The following is a 16,244-nucleotide window of genomic DNA, read 5'->3' on the forward strand; positions in this document are numbered from 1 at the left end:
GGACAAATAATATAATAAATAAGGTCCTCCCCTTGCCAGAAGTTACCAGTTTTAGTCTGAAGATTTTTTGATAGTAAATGTGTCAAACGGACAGCTTTTGTATGTTTGACAACCAAATTGGAAACAAATGAAAAGTGCTCTTTGCTAATGCATGTTATAAAATATTTAATTACTTAATGTTTATTTCCATGGGTGAGCTCAGTGTGTTTATTTACAAAATAAGCATAATTTGGAGGTTATGATGAAGTAAAAATTTTTTATTAAAAAGCGATCCGTGTTACTCTCTCGTTTTGAGCGAATTTTTATTTTTTTACAGTTTTACTAGATTTAGACCGAGAAATACGGATCAAATCTATCATTAAGCATTACAAAAGAGATGATTTATGATTTGGATAGATGCAAAAGTACGTAAACAAAGCCCTCCGCTGCGGTGCTAACATATTTCAGAAAGAAATATTTTCCATACTTAAGTATGCGTTGTGAAACTGAAATTTGAGCAAAATCTTAAACTGATCTTAGCTAAGATTTTTCTCAACTATAACTTAAGTTCAACTTAAGTTAGGTTGGTGAAACCGGCCCTTAGGGTCATGTAAAACGACGTCGATGCTTGCAGACAAATACAAAGCTCGCTTATCTTACTCATAAACGGGAATGCAAAATACAAAATTTGAGCTTTCTACAATTCGTGTTCTTCATTTACTGATGAGTAAGGCAGCCAGCAAGAGAAGGAAGAGAGACACCAATTCCCATATTTCTTCAGATTCTACATTCATTTCTCTCATAATCATGTTTCTTGCTATACGGTTGTGTTTTAGTGTAAATATGTAGGTAGGTATGACAGTGGTTGACCTTCCTTACTTAGACTTCACCCGGCGGTCCTTACCACTTCACTGACGAATCTCCCTTACTATTACAAAGACGTGGCCGCTTTATGTAAGTAGGAATTTAGAATGTACATTTGGCATAAGACATACTTCTGAGCCGCTTTACTAAGTAAGTTACGTGTAATGCAGAGCAGTCGCTCGGAGTAGTTCGGCGCTTGGAAATAACTTCGGCTGCACGTTATTTTGCAACTGACAACGGAATGTGTCACGGAGGTCTTCATTTTGTGCTTTACTAGTAGATGACATTGTCTATGATGACAATTTTAGTACTAAAAACTGAAAGCAAACATGGCTTACCACGTAAGGTGTTTACCTATTTCCCCAGTGGGTAAGCTCGTGATATTTTTGTATGTGGGTGTTCACATCTGTATGGTTATTAGGTTATCTGGTCAACAAGTAAAAAAGTTTAAGTTCGGGTGGAGCCGAACATTAAATACCCGGCACAAGCATTAAATATACTTTTTCACCTTTCTGAAAACTACCGTTACATGGTAAGAAGAATGGTTCTGCCTTTATTTCTAACAAATAGTATGTTCAGTTATACTTAATAACATAAACTTATATGGTTAGATATGGGCGGTACTACGCCCACTTTCCAATATTCCATAATAATGTTACTTATTTCAAGGACTTTTTGTTAGTATAAATTTTGCGTAAATTAGCCTCATTAAATTTCGAAATATCGATGTTTAAAGAATTTCTGGAATTTACCGTTATATGAAAAGTGGGAGTAATTTTGGTCCGATTTCAATAATTTGTAAAATTTTGCATACAAATTGATCGAACGGTATACATACCTGGTCATAAGTGGGCGGTGCCACGCCTATTTTCCAAAATTGTATCATACACGCGTTTTTATTAAAGAGTTAAACAGTAAACATCAATTTTGAATAAATTAGCTTCTGCATTTACTGATTTATCGATTTGTCAAGTTTGGGAAAAATTGGTGTATCGGTTACCAAGATATATATATATATAGACTGGCGCTTACACATATGTTAGTGTTTGGCCGAGCTTCTCCTCCGACTTGTGGCGTGCGCCTTGATATTGTCACACAAAGCGGAGGGACCTACAGTTTTACGCCGACTCCGAACGGCGATTGTATTTTTATGAGAAGCTGTTTTCCATGGCAGAAATACAATCGGAGGTTTGCCATTGCCTGCCGACGGACGACCGCTGTTAAGAAGATAGGCGTGGTTATTGTCCGATTTTTCCCATTATCAATAGCATCCGTCCTACGCCCGAAGTCAGTACACGTACCAAGTTTCGTTAAGATATATCAATTTTTACTCTAGTTATCATGTGTATAGGCGGACGGACGGACGGACGTACGGACAGAAAGTCACCGCTTGATCGATTTATCTTTTCATTCTGCTCATTTATGCATACATTTGTATATATCTATCTCGATTCGTTTTGCATGTTAGAAATAACCGTTATGTGAACAAAGTTATAATACCCTTGTGCACAAGCGCGCTCGGGTGAAAAAACAGTTATGCTATAGTGTATTTTATTGCTATAAGCTGAATAAAAAATATAACCACATAATTGGATAAACTATCAGTTTGACAGATGTGAACTATATGTATGTAAATTCATATGTAGTGACATACATATATATTTACATATATTCTTTACAACGGACCTTATTTCCTCCTTTCTTTAAATCTTTATTTGAGCCTTCTGGCAACTCTTGTCATTCTCATAAATATTTAAATATTAAATATAATTATTATGGCATATTGACGTGCATAAATTCAATTCAAGGCATGTTTAAGATGCACAAAAACATATACCTATATACATACAAACACTTACATACAAATTCCATAAGAGCAGAAGTAACAGCGTCTACTACAATGAATGCTGAGTCCTATTCTACCATTGAGCCTAAAACCAACGGAAGAAGGATTTTTCGGTTAACCCACTACAACATACATACACTGAGGGAAATAATGCATAGTAAAAATGAATACTTTATATTTGATTATCGTTTAAAAATGTTCGTATTTAAAAATAATATTTTCATACAAAATTTATTACGCACGTATTTGACTGTTGACATCTGAGTATGTATATGAGTGTACATACGCACCCCAAGCATGCAGAGTGCCGTCTGAGAGCGCGGTGACAATACCCACATACATACATAGTACATACATGTTTATCCGTACACATCGCGTGCTGTGATGTTGATATTCAACATTTGAAAGCAAATTTATATGCCTGGGTGTAGCTGAGTGCGCAAAGATGCTTGCCACAAGTTGTTAACATCCGGAGATGGTCAGGTTCGAATTCCACCGCAGGCAACATGTAAATAAATTTTTTTTTTTAGTTTTTGTCTTGATTATTCACTTCACGGATGCTTTTTCAGTACGAACGCGGTCATTTTAATATGCGCGTAATTGTATTGAATATTTGCCATTATACAGTACTTTCATTGACGTTTATAGTAAGATCAATTACGTTTCTATTTGATTTTAATATTTTTTCCCTCAGTGTAGTAAATACATATGTATGTATGTACATGTAGCTATTTATCGATTATAACTACGTTGAGAAATCGTCATTGTTTATTGAGAATGTCCATTATTTGGGGAAATTACGAAATCTGTTATGCAGAAAGAGTAAAATTTTGCACAAATATTAATTTGGACTATTAGGTAATTAAAGATTCTTTCCTGTTGAGGAATTTATGTACATGAAGAAATATTTGTTAGGCCAGCAGCTATTCTTAAAATTCCAATAAGAAGTTAGGTAGGTATGTTGTATCCCTTTCCAGTTTGAGTTTTCTCAATATGAATACAAAACGATGATAACTCAATTAAATACCAAGCTAGGAGGTAAATGAGAATTTTTTTCTTCCACTTGGGCCTGCAAATTAATAAAAGTAAAAATTCGTGCACCCAGAAGAAAATAAATCGAACTAAATTTTTGATTTTTCTTTTTAACTTAAGATAAACCTAGAAACTTTTGGCTTGGTTTGGCTAAGATACAGGTATTAAAGAATAAAAGCACGCTTGCGAGCTTATGTCAGCTTGTGGTGCGATTTTTCAAGATTTTCATAGGTTATCATAATAATAGAATTCGTGTGCACATTAAACAAGTAAAGTTGTAGATCACATGTGGTCGCGGTGCACGGGACCTATAGACCTACCCTTACATCACCATAGCCTTAACTATACTGTCAGTAGTGAACTCTTAATATTTAGAGAGAAACTCAGAAAGAGAGGCATTTTGTTTCCTCTGCTTAGAATTTTGTTTCTGCAAAGATTGCCACCTTTAAATTTTCGGAAACTAAATTAGGAAATTTACCAACGTTTTTCAAAAATACATCTTTTATAACAAAGTGGCATATTTTTCGTTTTCTGTCGTACGAATATTAAACAAAAACTGCATCCCAACTTTTTTAATGAAACTACAAATTAATAAGGGCATGAAAGGTCTAGATCGTCAAGGGCTGAAATATTTTGTTTTACAAAAATGTAGTAAATATGCCTATCAACGAATAATTGTTTTTTTTATAATACCCCGTTTTAGAAGTAACTAATTTTTGCCAAACCATTTTTAAACAATGTCCGTAATGCATTGGCTTTTTGAACTTGAATGTTAAATGTATGTAAAATAGATTATAAATAATACAAGTAGTCACACGTACACAAATTTCCATGCTATTTAATTATTATTTATTTTACATACCAATAATCAATAATATAATATATTTCTTCCATTTATAGAACATATCGATGGCTGAGTGGAATATCGACCAAACTAGGCAGCCGGTTCAAAAACGCCCTCTCTTATAAAATGGCTCAAGAACGCCCTTTCTCAACTGAAAATATATTGAAAATATGTTGAGGGTGTTCTTGATAATTTTTCTGAGAAAGGGCGTTTTCGAACTGTCTGCCGAGAAAGGGCGATCGTCCACTCAGCCTTCGATACTTAAATTGCTCAACATTATTTTGTACTCTCTGTTCGCGATTTCTCACCGCGTACGTTTTTATATACATAAGTATAAATACGTCTAAGTATAAATTTAGAAGATGCTCATGATACTCATATTTTACTCTAGACGTATTGTGTACACATGATTCAATAATAAGAGGTGTGCTCAAAAAACAGTTTTCTCGCTCCCTCATGACAAAATCGGCTCCCTTAGCAAGGCACTGCGTGTGGGTTCGTGTGTGTGTGCAAAGTTTTTGTATGGGAGTTAAGGGAGTGTCAAAACTCGAATGTCAATAATGAGCAAACCTTTAATTATTGAATCATGTTGTGTACATATATTAATAAAAGTATTACTTAAGCAACCTAAGAACTAGGGATGTACCGGATAGAGATTTTTCCGGATTATCGGATTCCAGATACCATGTAAAAAATAAGATCCGGATTCGGATATCTGATCGAATATCATGTAGACTGCTGCCCTTTATAAAGTTAACAATATTGTTTATGTTTTTGAACTATCCAATACGTAATTAAGAATACAAAATTTCTCCCCTGAAATCAAATTTATAAAATATTCCAGTATTAAAAATATAACTTTTACACCTGCAACCCTGATTTATAGATTACTTTTGGTAAAAAGGCGAGAAACGGCAAAGAAAAAAGATAATAAAATTATAGTTAAAAAAACTAAAAACTCGCTTTTATTACAATGTGAATTAAAAAGTAAAAAGTAATTTATAGAAATACAGATTTCGTTTAAGAGGAATAGGAAGTTTCCTTAATTGCTTTAATTAAACTTTTAAAACCAACCTGAAATAGGATTAAAGTATAATAATATCAATATGAGATTAGTTGAGACTAATTAATGTCCAATTTTAAACAATGGAGACTAATCCGGGAATTCTGTCTTCAGAGAGCACAATTTTTGCAGAGGAGGAGGAAAATTTATAGAAAAATAAAACTAAAAGCAAAATTGGTATTTAAACCTATGAAAAAATACATAAAAGGGATGCGAGTGGAAAAACACAAAGTATTGAAGCAACCAATAGATTATCATTGAATTTATATTGTCATTTGAGTGCTTTGAATGCGACAGTTAAAATGTCCCGTTACCATATCAAATTGACTAGCCGACTAATCGACAAATCAACCGCGAAAGTGGTTACAAGTACTATATACATATGCTTAGTTGACTCCACCAGACTGCATTGCAAGAGGAATCAATGCAACAGATAATCTGAATAGAGGAAATGGAAGGAAAACGTATGGTAGCGGGAAGAAAAGCAATGAAATGCACATTTAAAGTCACACACACACAAGCACATATAACCAAATGTCGACCGCAAAACACAGTGCATGTGCAATTTGTTTATGCAGATAAGGAGCGTACAGGAATGCAATGCACAGGAGGGTGGATACTGACGAGATGTGCTTGCGGTGAAAGTGCCGGACAATGAGGAAGGCTCATTGCGGGCATCTGAAGCAAAGCAATTGTATTTTGCATCTAAAATAAATCAGCGAACAGTGGCTCCAGTTGTATGGAGTATCGGACAAAAATCGTTTTCTCTGAAACTAAGTGAGATGTTGGAATAAAGCTCAGTACGCCTGAATCAAAACTGCTTTCGCGTTAAATATTAATCTCACGTGTGATATTAAAGTAACTACTGGCGACAGGTTTTGACAAATGATTAATACTCCTACACTTCTAAAAGACAGCCTTGTACCAAATTTTAATCGGATATCCAGAAAACTGAGGGTGTAGTGTGCGTTTAAATAAACATACTTACGGACAGAACAGACAGACAGCCGGATTCAGCTCGTTATTCTGATCATTACGCTATACCTCTTTACGGATATATCTCTTCTCTACCTATACAAAATCGGATTAAAGTTATAATACATTTAAGCTCCTGCGAAGTCGGTTTGGAATAACAAAATTTACAGCATGGACAGCAACTACATTTACAGTGGTCGAAAAAATTATAGCCGCACCTTATATAGACAAGTTTGTATTTGCGCTTATGTATAGATGTATGCATGTCAGTACCTTTAATGATTTGTTCCAGAGATACTTTGAATATCTGTTAAATACTTCTCTCCTGAATCTATTAAAATTTAAAACTGAATTGTTAAAAGAAATTCCATAATTTATTTCTAATAGCTAGTAAGGCAGTGAGAAGTGAGCCGTCATTCTAATCTTCGGTTTCAATATGGGCAAGGTTATGGGCAAGGCAGTGTGTTATTCCACAGGCAAAGGTCGTTCTAAAAATTGTTCAAGTTTCAATTTAAACGGCCGTTCTTAATGAAAGCCTTTTTTGTTTTATTCTTCATAAAGAAGCGGCTTAAATTCTTACGCAAGTAGTATTATCGAGAAACGTGAGACACATTTTTAGTATCACTCTACTGGACATTCTTTTAGTAGCTTAGCTTATGGAGTTTTTAACGGGCGACGCTATAATCTCAGGAAATGTACCTTGAAATTACAAAATTTATATAAGCACCAAGGCGCGAAACTTTTCACTTAAAAAATCTTCTGTGCAAAAAAAATTAAATGGTAATCTCTTGCCAGAAATTTCCTTTCACTAACCAGATAACAATATATAAATTTTGTAAATATTAATTATACTTTTATCCAAAAATTGTTCAATCCTTTTATTCCAAAAACAATAAAAATACAAAATTTTTTGCACATTCTTTAACAATATTACTTCACTTTGTTTATTTGCCTACCGAGGTCAGACACCGTCATCATAAACATTTTGCTCAGCGTCATCATTAAACAACAATAACAGCAGCTACGCTTGAATGCGCTTTATTTGTGGCATTAAGTAATCAGCAAGAAATCATCGTTTACGCTAAAGTGGGTGGATATTTGTAAATAAACACACTTAATACAAATGTTTACATATATAACTACTTACCTAAAACGTACTATATACCTACATGCATATGTGTATATGTATATGAATATGTGCGGTGCCTAACGAATTCAATGAAAAGTGTTGCTTTGCAATAGCAACAACATTGCTTTCGTATTAAGCAAATATTATTATACGAAATTTACTTTGTACAAATGTATTTGCACACGTTTGGAACTCGATTCTAAAACACTTTTCCGTTACTAAAACATGTCGATGGTCCTCTGCAATAACGATACAACTCAAAATTGCCATATATTACAGTAGAGTCAATTGACGATTTTTTATTTCGTCGTTTAGCAATAATCAGCCCAATTCTGAATACTCCCGGGGAGTTTGTTCTCCGGGAATTTGTTTCTGCCGAGAAAAAAAGAGGAAAGAGGAAATTCGAACTTCGAAAGAGCTGCTTGACACTTTTTTGACAGCTCAACTCCGGAAAAGAGAGGAAACTCCCAGGGAGTTTCTGTTCAGAATCGGCCTGAATTTGTCTTGAAACGTAATTATTCCGAATTATTTGCAGTCATTCGGTAGGGAAAATTTGTAAGCTTTGAAATAACGACTTTTTCTAAAGATTTAGTAAGTGTTGGACTGCAAAAATACGAAATAAATAAGTGCTGAACAACCGCACAAAGCGAAAAGTTTAGTTATTTCCCATACAAAAATTACAAAGTGGCTTACTGAAAACTATGAAATAAATAACGGCACAATACTTCGGTTTTGTGACAAATGGCGAAACTGCGCCTCTGCCGGATTGGTCACAACAAAGCCTATGGCGATTTGCCACAGAAAAATATGGTTATTTATAAACCTAATCCGCTATATAACTCAAAAACCTGACATTTTGAGTTGTGTCGTTATTGCAGAGACCCATCGATGTGTTGTTAATTTTTTTTTGCACACTAAGAATATTGAGTGGAAAACGGTGGAGAATGAAACGGAAACATCACAATTCGTGCGTAAACACGCCTTTGTACATATTTATTCAACGTTTCAGCTTTTGTTAGTGTAATTGCAGCAACATCATTTGATATTTGCGTAAAGCGATTCATTAGGCAAGCAAAAATGAAACAATAAACAACACCACTAAATCGAAATTTTATCAAAATTAATGTGGCTAATCGCTTTCACCAGCTTATTAGGCTAAATGTGCTAACACATGTGTTTACATATCGCGACCTAAAGGTGAAAAGGGGCCACGTCCATTTTTTTCAAAAATTTAGTTTTAGATGTAGAATGACAGATAATGCGAAACTACATCGATTTTTCGTCTCTCCGGAAATTTCAAAAAATGGACTTGGCACCTTTTCACCTGTAAGTAACGATATGTGTGTAATTAACACGAAAGTATTGCTCTCGAATTTTGTTAGGGCTATGCTGAACTAATTTTTAACATAGTTTCGTAAAAAGTTTAAATTAAAGTGCAGAAAAGAAGAAAGTTAAAGAATTTTAGCATAACGTTGCCACCGCGGTAAAAGCTGCTAACTGGTTTTAGTAAAATTGGGTCAAAATTACCCAAAAATATTATAAGAAGGGGTAAATTCCAAACACCGCATAAGGGTTAAGTAATATCTACCTTATGTATTAACCTTACACAAGTTTTTTATTTTCGCTTCAAGTTTTAAGTTAATTGAAAAAAAAAAATATCCTAGGGCTTTATTTCGTACCAAAATAAAATAAAATTTAAATAAGTGTAGTTAGTAGTTTTTTAGTAAAAACAAGTAACTTTTAAGCAACGAACAAAACCGGCTTCAATTTTCATATACAAATCTAAGATTATCGTTAATTTCTTCACGATCCAATTATTGGATCTAAAAGCGTGTATGCAGCTCTCAAGGCAAGCAAAAACCCCATATAAAATGACGTACAAGAAATGGCTAAGAAATTTTCTTGAGTCAAATTTCCTTAAGGCAGTACGCAGTTCTTAAGAAATTTACTACGCTTTCTACTACGGTTTTCTAAAGTTTTCTGTGAAAAAAGAGCACAAGGCAACCCAGGTTTGCAACAGAAATATATGCCCGTCCCATTATTTCTTGAGGAAAGAGTGAGGCAAAAGGCTGTGAGGTATCAAAAATGTCAAAATTCCTTGGACAAACACGCGAAATAATGGCAATTTTTTCTTGACCGTTTTCTTGAGAGCTGCATACAGGGCTTAAACCAAATTAGAAAGCGACCACCTCTGAGATACCGTCTTTCCCTTAAAAAAAGAATTATAGACAACGGTTGACGGTCCAAAGTTAGGCGTTAACATACACAAAAAATAAAATCAAATATCCCAACGAATTGATAACTTTCTCCTTTCTTTGAAGTCGATTAAAAAGAAAACAATAAATTAAAATCAATCATGGAGCCTCTATGTAGTAGACGTCGTCTTTATCTCTAAATTTGGTTGGGACGAATTCATCAGACCTAAAAACTTCGGGTCCATTAACATGATGTCCTTCATGCTGAGATATCAAACGAAGAAATCTTGTGCGACGGCTCTGAAAAATATAGTTGCCAAAATAAGCTATGACATCGTTAACAATAACTAAGAAAGAAATAACCTTGCAACTCGGCTCTAAGGCATGGAGTAAATTCTGGGATGGATCGACACACATCATCACTTTCGATGGCACGAAAAGAATTTGTCTTTATGCCGATATGTATGAATTTTGTATCACCGCGAAACTAATATGGCTGTGTAAAATGACGTTTAGCAATACTTCCAGATGAACGGGCCTGGTTGTGGACAAGATTAGGTTAGGTTAGGTTATCCTGGCTGCCCTCATCCGTGCAGGAAAGGGCACACTTAGGCCTCCATGGGCCCATTGTGATACCATATTTGAGACTCATATGTCCCTCCTCCTAGCTCAGGAATTGAACCAATTTGTAGCTCTGATAAAGCTCACAAAATCGTAGATACTGGCAGAGTCCAGTTCAGCCAGACACTCGAAAGAATAGCGAAGGAGCGAGCGTCAACGGGCTCTTGCCAAGGCCGGGCAGTGACACAGGTAGAGCTCCACGCTCTCGATCTCCCCCTCATCGCGGCAGCTACGACAGTAGTCGTTTCGCTGCAAACCCATCCTGGCAGCGCCCGGTGAGAATTCCGAAAACATGGCGGAGCATTGGTCGCTCCAAACGAAAGAGAGGGCGAGATCTACGCTTATCTAACCTAGGCCAGATGTGTCTCGCTATCCTGCACGTGGGCTCTGCGGACCATCTTACATTTGCCCGTTCGATAAAGTTATTCTGCAGCCAAAGTTTACAGGATGATAGCGGAATACCCGCATTACGAGCGGTACTGATCGCAGGCAGTAGGGTTCCTTTCCGAGCCAGCTCGTCCGCAACACAGTTGCCCGGTATGTCCCTATGACCTGGTACCCATACAACTCGAGTAAAGTGACTCCTTTCCAGCTCATTTAGAATACGTCTACATTCCATGACAATCCTCGATGAGGATTTGTCACAATTAAGTGCTTTGATAGCTGCCTGGCTATCAGAAAAAATAGTTACTGCATGCAGATTAGTAGGAGAATCGATCAGCCATGTAGCTGCTTCGTAGATTGCTGTTAGTTCAGCCTGAAATACGCTACAGTAATCTGGCAAACGGAAACTGAGGCTAAGTGAGAGTTCTTGCGAATATATCCCACTTCCTACCTTCATATCTAGCTTGGAGCCATCGGTGTAGATGGCTGCTGAGTCAGAATAAGAGATCAGGATTGAATCCTCCTCCCACTCACCTCTTGAGGGGATCCTTGTTTGGAAGTCATTCTTTAGTCCAGTAGGCGGGACTGTGTAGTCAAGGCGCCTGAAGTTTCCTGGAAGATCTTCCAAAATTCTAGAGTGTCCAAATCGTGTATCACACCACTTGATCAGCGCGTTTAATCTAACAGCATTACAACTTGCCTGCAGTTTGCCATATAGGTCCACAGGTAGAAAATGGAGCAAACTCTAGGACTTTAGTCGGCGTTGAGGGCAACGCCCCCGTGATCATAATGCACGCCACCCTTTGAACCTTTGTTAATCTGCTTTTGATTGTAAGTTTGTCCACGGATGGCCACCAGACCGTGACGCCATAGAATAGAATGGGACGCACCACTGCTGTGTAAATCCAGTTCACGATGTGCGGCTTTAAGCCCCACTTTTTTCCTATTGCTGATTTACAGGCATACAGGGCAGTTATAGCCTTCTTGCAACGCTCTTCAACATTGTGCCGCCAAGTTTGCTTTCTGTCCAATACAACGCCCAGGTACCTAACTTCCTCCGAGAGGGCCAGGGTAACACCGCTCAGGGAAGGAAGTTGCACCTGGACGGTTTTAATTTTCTTTGTGAAAAGAACCATGACTGTTTTCCCTGGATTGACACCAAGGCCAGATTCCTTGGACCAGGTTTCCACAACGCGTAAGGCGCCTTGGACCAGATCACATAGAACTTGGTGGTGCTTACCTACCGCCGTTAGGGCCAGTTCATCAGCGTAGGCAACTACCTGACAGCCTGTGCTCTGTAGCTGCGACAGCAGAGTATTCACCGTTAGATTCCACAGGAGTGGGGAGAGGACACCGACTTGCGGGGTGCCGCGGTTTGCATACCTTGTTACCGATACCTCTCCCATCTTCGAGTATATAGATCTGCAGCCTAGAAGGCGATGAACAAATTCTACCAGAGGGCACTCCAGACCGAGGTTAGTTAGGGCGCGGAGAACAGCTTCTGGGAGAACATTATTGAAGGCACCCTCGATGTCAAGGAATACGCCTAATGCATATTCCTTAAGCGCTAATGCCTTTTCAATGGTGCTGACAATACCATGCAAAGCTGTGTCTACAGACCTGCCTTTCCAATAGGCATGCTGACAGCTAGATAATTTACTTAAATCAATTTCTTGTCGAATCTTCACGTCCAGTAGTCTTTCCAGAACCTTCAGGAAGAAAGATGTAAGGCTAATCGGTCGAAAGTCGCTTGGCTTCACGTGGGATGGTCTGCCGCCCTTGGGAATGAACACAACCTTCGCCAGTGTCCATCCCTTGTGTATGAAGCAAAGTCTGAGACAAGCCTTATAGGTTGAAACAAGCATCGGACATAGAATGTCAGACGTTGCCCGAAGTTCAGCTGGGAAGATGCCGTCCATGCCTGGAGATTTGTAGGGCTGGAAGGACCTTATGGCCCAATCTACCCTTTCTACATCAATTAAATCTATGCATTCTAAGTAGGGCCCAGAAATTGTGCGAGCGACGCCAGGCTCCTCAGTACACCCTGGAAAGTGGGCGCTCATTAGAACCTCAAGCATCTCCTCTTGGGATGATGTCCAGTCGCCATTCGCCTTCTGAATAAACATTGGGTTCGTCGGATTTTTGACAAGCACTTTGCGCAGCGATTACCCTCCGATTGTCCCTCTATGCTATCACAATAATCCTTCCAGGAGTCCCTTTGGGCTTTCCTGGTGGCATTCTTAAATTTCTTTAAGGCTGCTTTGTATGCAGGCCAAGAACCATTACGCTTTGCAGCGTTGCTTTCCTTCCTTAAAGAGGCAATTTCCTTAGTCCACCAGTGTGGCTTCCTCTTTCCTCTCGGAAGTACAATTGGACAGGACGCAGAGAAGGCCGTATTACAGGCATTGGTGATGCAATCTACGGCTTCTCCAATTCGTTCCGATGAGCTTAACTCACCGAGAGAAGCAGGGTTTGCGAATAGAGGCACCGCTTCATCAGATGGTAACAGTAAGCCGTTCCTACTGAGAGAAGCGTCGTTGAGCAGAGACTCCGATAGTACCGCCCTAAACACAGTCCAGTCGGTACGTCTCTTGTTTCTATACAGAATCGGAGCCGGAGATTCCAAAGAGATTTCGAATGATAGGTACATATGGTCAGAGAATGAGTGGTCGTTTAGTACATGCCATTCCCTAATACTCTCCAAGAAAAAATTGGACATTAAGGTAATATCTAGTACCTCCTCCCTGTTTGAGGTAACAAAGGTGGGTTTACTACCAATATTACAAATAGCTAGATCATAAGATAATATGAAGTCAAGTAATAACTCACCTCTTGGGTTGATATCGGTAGAGCCCCATAACGAGTGGTGCGCGTTTGCATCGGCTCCTACCACGACGGGAAACTTCCTTAAATTGGCATCTTTCACCACGTCCAGTAACCGAGCAGGGGGCAGTCTTGGCGATCGTGAGCCATATAGGTTGAGACCAGCCAGAGTTTGGTGGATTTTCCCTCCACATTGATGCTCACCGTATCTTCATCGCTAAAATGAGTGAGTAAATTATAAGAAATAGTTTTCTTGATTAATATACATGCTCTGATTTTACCTACCACTGGGGCCGACATAATTTGGTAAGCATCAGAGTTGAGTCCGCAGACCCTGGTTTTTACGACCCAGGGCTCTTGGACAAAAATTAACTCCTCCCCTTTGTCACTAAGGTGCAGGAGCAGGGCTGCGGAGGCTGCTTTGGAGTGGTGAAGGTTAATCTGTAGGACCTTCATCCACAGCCTCTAAGGAGTTGTCGCCATCCATAGCTCCTGGCACGGTCCCTTTGGACACCTCTACAACAGTATCATCGGCGTCCTCCGTTTCCGATGCCAGGAACAGGTTCTAGAAATCCCTCGTTCGTTGGCCGAAATCAGCCCCGTCTCCAGCAGCGGATTGCGTATCGCTTTCCGATTCTGATGTCGAGTCCGATTCCTTCGCCAGACGAGAGACCACGGGAACCTCCTGGACTTCTTGGCTAGGGGCAGGCCCTACTCGAAATAAGACCTTCCTCATGTGGCAGATTATCGGGTGCTTCCCGGCTCAGGAATTTTACCCTCATTCCCTTTCTGGGTTTTGAGACTGATGGAGTAAAAGCCGTAGCTGATGACGCCATTGCAGTCAGCGAGGATCGGGAGAGATTCCTCGTTAATTACCAGGGTAATATAAAGTGGTTGTTCCCTAACCTCACTGACCTCCACTACTCTCCAATCGAGGGCTGGTAGTGTGTCGTTGGAGATCTGGATAATCTCCAGAATTCCCTGCGGATTAGCGGGTTCCTCCGGGACCCATGCCCTGGCTCGCGGCCTGCAAGGGATTTCATCCCTATGCACTGCCACTAAGTCAGCGCCGGGCCACAGTTCCCCAAGCGCAGATATGGCCTCCTTATAGAGCCGAGCCGACCTTTCATCGGCGCACGATACCAATTTATTATGGCCTTGGTATAAGCCAGCGTCGCGAATGACAGGAGCAGGGCCATGATTCCTTTGGAGAATTTCCTTGTACACCCGGCAGAGACCTACAAGGACAGTCCTTCAATTCTCGGCTGTCAGGTTTCCCTCTGGGTGCCCCCTGTCCATTACAGCCAGAACCAAATGGTCTTTGGCCACATCATTGAAAGCCCGAGGGACCCGTGAAGGGTTTGGCGGGCTGTTTTTGCTCGAGGTTTTGGTCCTCTTCGATGGGCCGTCGGCATCATCTGCCGATAGCTGCCTTTTGGGGGCCAGTTCCCTGGAACCTGAGGGAGTGGGTTCAGGGTTATTCAGGACACCCTTCTCCTGAGTCCGTTCCCGGCTTTCAGAGAGAATGCCGTTTTCCCTCTCAACCACATCCCTCATATTCTCGGGAACCGGATTGTACCCGAATTTCTTCAGCAGCCTGGAAGCGGCTCTTCTGACCCGCTTCGCTCTCACTGCTGGGTGTACCCGTTTAATTGTCCCTGAACCACTGGGACAAGGTTGATGCTTCGCCAACTGCGACCCCATAGGGGGTTTGTGGTTGGCATTGCTATTGCCCGTGCAGGGCTCCCGGGTGCCAGTAATGCCCCCAACCGGAACTGCTTTAGAGCTGCTTTCAAGGGTTGTGCTCATTGCCGCTCTTGATGCGGACGCCTGGCACGAGAGATCCATCGGCCGTGTAGGCTCCGTTAACATCCCAGTCGCCAGTCGCTCGCTACCCTCCGAGGGTTTGCAGCTACCAACACTGGGCTCAATAACTGGTTTAAATGGCCGTGAAGGCTTCTTCGGGACCGATCCAGCGGCTACCGAAGATCTATCTTGACTATTTATAATCCGTCCGTCGTCGGCATTTTTACCCGTGCAGGGATCCGGGGCTTCTTTGTTGTTTGTATTCATATTCTGGTTCTTTGGTCGCCTACTGAGCCGAAACCGTTCGGCGACCGTGTACAAAGGAAGGGGGAAAGAACGGTCGGCCACAGCAGAGCCCCGTGCTGTGGTAAGTCCACCGTTACTCCCGAAGGCGGACAGGTATCCGGGAGGCGCCGTTAAAATACAGTCGGAAGAGGCCCCTGACTGCAAACCATCCAATAGGCACGGTGATGCATGACACCCTGGATTAGGGGGGCGTTTTATACCTACCGCCAGGTGCCCCCTAGAAATAGCCTAAGAATGCCCACCCCAGCCCCCCTTGGGCGAGCCACTAGAAGAGACAGGAGAGTTTATACCTCGGCCTTAGCTAGACCCCGCCTACTTTCACCACTGCGGCGTAGGTCCGACCGCAGCGGTGCCCGCAGCGATGCCCATTGCCCAGT

This window comes from Rhagoletis pomonella, unplaced genomic scaffold (assembly GCF_013731165.1).
Source record: "Rhagoletis pomonella isolate Grant_MI unplaced genomic scaffold, Rhpom_1.0 Rhpom_scaffold_00006, whole genome shotgun sequence".
NCBI lineage: Eukaryota > Metazoa > Arthropoda > Insecta > Diptera > Tephritidae > Rhagoletis > Rhagoletis pomonella.